Source organism: Phocoena phocoena, chromosome 4, assembly GCF_963924675.1.
Source record: "Phocoena phocoena chromosome 4, mPhoPho1.1, whole genome shotgun sequence".
NCBI classification, from domain to species: domain Eukaryota; kingdom Metazoa; phylum Chordata; class Mammalia; order Artiodactyla; family Phocoenidae; genus Phocoena; species Phocoena phocoena.
This window is the reverse complement of record NC_089222.1, coordinates 34,774,227-34,781,506: the sequence shown is the minus strand read 5'-3', so window position 1 is coordinate 34,781,506 and position 7,280 is coordinate 34,774,227.

The window sequence follows — 7,280 nt, the reverse complement described above, 5'->3', positions numbered from 1 at the left end:
AATCATCTACATAAAATTATAGAAATTAGATGTTAGTCAAATCAAATACTGCCAGGGAGCAGTATTTACTTTCTAAGATGTACTAATAGTTTATACAAATCTAGCAGTAGCTGGTTTGTTTTCCCGTCGACATGTATGTTTTTACTTGAGAAGCATGCACCTGTCACTGTCGTTAAACTCTGATGAATCTTGATATATGTTTTCCTTCTGTTCTATTTTGACTGACTTGGTACCCATAAGAACATGTAGGAACGATGGATGTTGACTTTAAATTGATGAACTCTGCTGTGTCAGTGAACTGCTTCTTAATTGGCCTCATTCTTTCAAATCCTTTCCTATACAGTTGTTTTTAGTGGTGATGTATCTTCTGAGTGTGTGTGGAAGTAATCTGATAATGTTCTTTTTTTCATCTTATTCTTTTGAGAGGAAAGTATGACAGATTAAGTACATTCGTGAGTTTTCAAAATATTTACTAAGACAATTTTAAAATTATACCAGTATCAACTGTCATTTTTTAAATGAGCTTTATAAAAATGTGCTGTCCTTTGCTTGTAAAAGATCAAGTACAACCTGGTAGAAAGAGTCGAACAAGAATAATAATGAGAGGATTGCAAAACAATGAATTGCAGAAAAATTCTTGCATTAGTGTGCACATTTAATCGGTTGTCTTAATACTTCAGCTTAAAGTTACCCTAGTAACCTGATGATTAAAAATATTTCTGGAAGAAGCAATTGAGAAAGCCTGTCAATTATTAGGAACTTTAGTCTAAGAGCAATGATCCAGGGGGGAAAACATGCCTGCCCTTCCTTTGGATAAAGTGATAGCCTCAGAAATAGGATGGGCATAAGATAAAAGGAATTGGGATAGATAGGAGGAAACGTTTCCTGGAGAGAGGTTTGTTGGACTTTGCAGTGCTGGGGCTGTGAAAATTGTACCTCTGAGATTATCTTTGGCAGACCTTTGCTGAATTTAGATAATTTAATGTTCATTCATTCTGATGGCAAAATGCCAGAGCTTCCCAGTTTGTGTTCCTTGGCACACTGCAGGGCCTCAGATGGTTACAGATGTGCCAGTATAGTGATCCCTTCAGCCTTAGCAGTTCTTGTATAAGCCTGGGACAACTGAAGTCAAAAGTCATGTCCTTCAGTCTTGAGCTGGCCCTGCCATTTTACTTCAAGTTGCCTGAATTATTATCATTTTCTATGTCTGATATATATATATTTTCAAAGGTAGACAAGATGGCTCCTTGAGGTTCTATCTCTTAAAACAAGCCAGTCTACTTGCTGTCCTCCACCATGCTAATTAATTTCTAGTTTTGTGGCTTCCATGTCTAGAATGCCCTCCTCCTTCCAAACTACTATGTGCAAAGTATTTCTTAAATAAAGCACAAGAAATATGATCCATAATGAAAACACTGTTAACTGAATGATATTATAACTTACAACTTCTGTTCAAAGAATGACCCTAAAAACAAAGTGAAAAGATATGCCTTAGGCTGGGAAAAACCTGTAAGAAATAAAGACAAACTAATAAAATATGGACATAGGAAAGGAACAGACAGTTCACCAAACAAGAAACCTAGAAGGTCAACAAGCATCTGTAAGGTGCTTAACTTTACTAAGCAAATTAAAACAACAGTGAGATTCCAACTCATGGTATAATACTGGAAAAATCGATGACCCTAAAAGTAGATGAGGATGTGAAGGAACAGAAAGTTCTGTATTGGTGAGAGCAAATTAGAGAGCATTTGACGGTAGCTGGTAAAATTGAAGATGTAGGCACAGCAATTTCACTTCTAGGTATCTATTCTAGAGAACACTTTACACTTGTGCAAAAGGATGTTCATTTGGCAAAATTATAAAAACTGGTATAACTATTCTTTATGCATAGTAACAGATTAACAGAATAACCCTTAAAATGAATGAATTAGATTGAAGTGTATCAACATATATAAATACAAAAACAATGAAAAATGAGAAGGCAATCAGAAAATTATAGGTACTGCATGATACTATTTATTCAAAGTTTCAAGACTTACAAAATGTATTTTTTTTTTAATGGATAACATATGCAGTTCAATGCATGGGAATGATACATACCAACATTGTAGCAGTGTTTACCTTTGGGGAGGGAGAGGATAGAATGGGGGATGGGTATTAGCTGGAATTAAAACATTTCATTAAAAAAAAGGAAATGTAAAGAAAATGTCAAAGTTAATATCAGTTTAACCTTCTTGTTGAGTATCTTACTGATATCTTCTACAATTGTCTGTATGTTTAAAATGTTTCAATTAAACATGCTTTAGATGAATGAGAGAAATCTAAAACCAGTCTTAATAAACTTAGTTGATTATACATACACACAGATATCTATCTATCTACCTAGATATGTATCCATGTGGGTAGATATCTGTATATTATATCTGTGAGACTCTACTTGACAAAGTGTTTAATTTTCCCATCAAATTATATATCCTTTAAGGGATGACGGTGTGATTTCTGTTTCTCGTCTGCCCTTTTCAGTGACTAGATCTGTACTAGGTATCTGATTTCTGTTTCTCTTCTGCCCTTTTCAGTGTCTAGAACTGCACTAGGTATCTTCTATATACGTTAACAAATAATTTTGTTAACTGATTGCACAAAACATATTCACTGAACTGGAAATCCTTGCATGTTAAATTAGTAATGCAGCATTTGCAAACTTGCCAGGCACCAAAGAAGTAAATATGTTTCTGTATAGCAAAGTTTCTTTCTAACTTTGCCCTTTTATGCTGTCCTTGCTTCTTTCTCCCCTTCCCTCAACTATTTCTCCTCCTGTTCCCCACAGCATTCTTCTAAAACCATCAAAATCAAGCAAAGTGGGGTTTCATTACAAATAAAATGAGTTATTACAGCCCTCCGAACCTCTCTGTTCCATCCTCTAGCTAAATGGGTCAGTGCTCCTGGGATGAGAATAACGGGAACTCATAAATGGTGGTTTCGACCCAGAGGCATGTCAGATCCTAGATCAGATGTCTTTGCCAGAGGCAAACAGTGGTTAGAAAAAAACACCCTAAATTCTGCATCTCTCATTATTTCACTGTAGAAGCTAAACAACTTTATCTAGGAGAAGCAACAATTATTTCTAGGAGAAATAATTTTTGATAAAAATGACTACAGAAGATCAGAGGTGTCTGCATAGAGGTAATACATTGCTGATATATTTTCAAGCCTTCCAATTTATAGTCCATCAATGTTCTGAGAGCTACATTTTATTTTAAAGAGTTGATAAATTAGTTTCTGTAAAGCAGGCCAAAAACTTTTAAGAAAATGAGAATCAGTTTGGGAATCCTCTAGTGTTTCTGGACCCTATCCCCAGAAAAACTCACTGGGACACAAATACACAAGTTTTCATGTAATTTCAGGGAGGCTTATGGAGCTGCTGAAGCTTATCCATGGACCCTCCTTATTCTGTAGACCCCAGGTCAACATACTTGCCCTAAACATTTCCTAATGCTTCTAGTACCTGCCTAGAAAAACCCCCAAATTATGATTTGTTATTACTAGATATGAACTTGTGAGATTTAAACAAATTATTGATTATTAACTGTAGAAGATTAAATAACACTATCATTTTTTTCAAATTGACCTGTAGTTTTAAAATATAGAAGTTCCTGCAAACAAAATTCTACCGATAATTCTGAAAACTACATAAAGAAGGGGAATTGTGGATTCTTTCAAATACATTTCTAATCTTTAAAACTTCATTTCTGTTTACTATTAAGGCAATTTTGCCAAAATAGAAACATACTGTATTGAATTCTTTTAGGCTTATTGCCTGATTTTACTTAGACTTGGGGTGCACGATAATTAGCAATGTTGAATTTGAATGAAGCCAACATAGAGGAAAATAACTGGCTTTTAATCGTAATACCACTGTTTCTTTGACTGAGGTCACTAATTTAATGCAGCTAATGTGGCTATATTACTTATTCCTTTACTGAAAACAAACAACCCTTCCCAGGTCCTACCTCAGCATCGTCAGTAGCCTCTTCTGGCTCTTCATCTTCTGAAGAACATCTCTCTTAACCTCTGGCTCCTTCCATCTTCCCTGTCTACAAAGGAGTTCCCCCTGAACTCTTTTTCTCTTTTCTACGTGGCTTTCTGGTTTCCCATTCACTTGAATGCAAATCTTTGACTCTCTGGTCACTTATTTGTTCCTTCTAATCAAGATCCCTTGACCAGCGAGTGACTACTGTATGTGTGTAACCTTGGGCTTACATGTAGTATAAACCGTTTAAAAGCCAATATCATCTTATATTACAATAACTAAAGTCAAAGTCAGAGATCAAAGTCAAAGAGATCGAAAAATTAAACATGGGGAGAGATATGGACAATATGGCTGGTATCCGTAAGTAACTGAGGTCTATATAAAAGAAACATGAAAGGAGGGGCAGAAAAAAATGAGGCGCGGTGATGGGAGTAAAAACTTGAACTGTCTGCCACTCCCTTTTATCCTCTGAAGATCATTAGCACATATATTATCAAGCATCTTTCCTTAGGAGTTGTCACCTATCAATGATGAGAGTGATGATGCCAATAAGGGTTAACCTTTATTGAGTAATTATATGTTAAGTCCTTTGTGATTAGATTCTTGTTTTATCTTCACAATAATTCTATGAGGAAAGTAACCGTAAAACTACTGTTTACCTATGCTCCATGATTAAAGAATCCATCCATGATTAATCAGTCAATCCACACTCAGAGGAACAGAGTTTATGCTCTTATTTGCTAAGCTCTATTGTCTCCCTCATGGGAAATCGAACCGATAGTTCTGCTTTCACTCCCTTTCTTCTCCCATTCTCCATGCAGTTTGGCTTCTGACGGAATCTTATCCAGTCTTATGGATTTCAATTCCATTTACACTTTGACAATCCCAAGATCACTTCTCCAGTCTGGATCCCTCCCCTTGAGCTCTAGACTGCTGTATTGACCATTCCAATTGGATTTCTAATAGGTATTTCAAATTGATCGTATTAAAAAAAACAAACTCTGAGTTTCTTCCCTCAAACCAACTTCTGCAGATTTTATCTGATGAAAATACCAACTCTATCCATATAATTGTTCAAGCCAAAAATGTTAAAATAATCCTCGACCAAGCCTCTTTTTATATTCATTTTTGTTTTTTTATTGAAGTATAGTTGATTTACAGTGTTGTGTTAGTTTCAGGTGTACAGCTTAAGTGATTCAGCTTATTCTTTTCCAGATTCTTTTCCCTCATAGGTTATTACCAAATATTGAGGACAGTTCCCTGTGCTATACAGTAGGTCCTTCTTGGTCATCTGTTTTATATATAGCAGTGTGTATATGTTAATCCCAAACTACTGATTTATCCCTCCCTCCCACCTTTCCCCTTTGGTAACCATAAGTTTGTTTTCTATGTCTGTGGGCCTATTTCTGTTTTGTATAATATGTAAGTTCACATCTATCATTTTTTTTTTTTAGATTCCACATATAAGCAATATCATACATTTGTCTTTCTCTGTCTGGCTTACTTCACTTAGTATGATAATCTCTAGGTCCATCCATGTTTCCAAACCTATTTTATATACCCCAAAATAGTATTTCTCAGTATGTCTAGAATTCGAGCACTTGCCCACCTCCATTGCTTCCTCATCGGTCCCAGCCATTATTGCCCTTGCTTAGATGTCTATAATGTCCTCCTACCCCATTTCTATGCAACAATCTTGCCCAAATAGGCTGTACAGAAGCCAGAGGGAATCTTTTAAAACAAGTCATATCACTCCTACTTAAAAACCCCTTTAAAACAAAAAACAGGGCCTAACCATCTCATTCAGACCTGGACCCTGGCATCATACCAAACCTCTTCCTCAAAGTCTGACACTCTCTATTCCCCTTAACCTGCTTTATTTTTCTCCATAGCATAAAATACCTTTTTAAAAAAACTATATATGTACTTATATCTCCCCAATTAAAATGTAAATTCCATGATGGCTGTCATACCTCCAGCACCTGGAACCCTGCCTGGCACATAACATTTGTTGAGTGAATTAATGAATTTACACTTCCACTAGCAGCATATGAGAAGGCCCATGTTACCAACTCCTCACCAGGAACACATATTTTTTTATTATTTTTTTAACTGTGAAAAGTAATTCATTGTAGAAAGCAATTCTCTATATGAAAACAATAAAGTCAGACAAACACATGAAATGACTTATTTTTGACCAAACAACTAACAGAGTATACACACAAAACTCATAATTAATATAATTAAGTGTGGAGAGATTGAAAAACACAGTATTTTTTCAAAGTTCAGCAGTGTTCTTATCAGTTGCTGGTGATTTTACCTGCTGCCATTTTCACATCTCTGCTCTGGGTTGCCCAGGCTTCTCATTATCCCACCATTCCAACAGCAGAATAGATGTTTCAGGTGACTGGAATCTGCTTTATACTGATCTGCAAAGAAGTCTCTATTTTGATTCCTCCAGCAGTCTGCTTTCCTATCTAATAAAAGAGAGTCCTTTATCAGAATATTAAAGGGAATAGAGAAAACCAAGCACAAACGATATATACTCTTTAATGTTCATAAGTAGCTTTCCCCGTCACCAACATTTTGGCATGGGAACATCAATTTTTCTTGTTTTCTTTTTAAGGTGCCCAACCTTCACACTTGTGAAGAAGGAGTGAAGTTTGTTATATCAAGAGTAGAAAGAATTTAATACCTGAAAAATTAGGCCCTATTGAAAAAGTAATGATGATAGATTATACTGCTAATATTCATCTTAGAAACTACTTTTAGGTAATTCTTTTGTAAAAATATTGACTTTTCACCATATGTGGAGGTGCTAGGCACTAGATTCACTTCCTGCCTTATGGAGCTGACAATCTAGTGGGGGACACAGAGCAAAACACAAAGTTGTACTAATAATTGATTTAAATTAAAATAAATCACGTTGACATACAGAGGTAAATATTGGCTTCACTGATAAATTATGTTTTGAAATTTGTATAATATGTAATTCTGAATGAAAAGACTTAAGATAATGAAATCTGTAACTTAAAACTGACAAGTTGATAAACATATTCAAATAAAATATATATGAAAAGTGTTATTAAATTACTCCCCACATCAGTAATAGACTATGAAACATCAACATAAGGAAAAAGGTGAAAACTATATACATTGTGCTATTAGAAAAGAACATCATGATTATAAACATTGCTTCCTTAGGGAAGTCTTTTCTAGGCAAGTTGCTAAAGCAATTTCCTTCCATTAT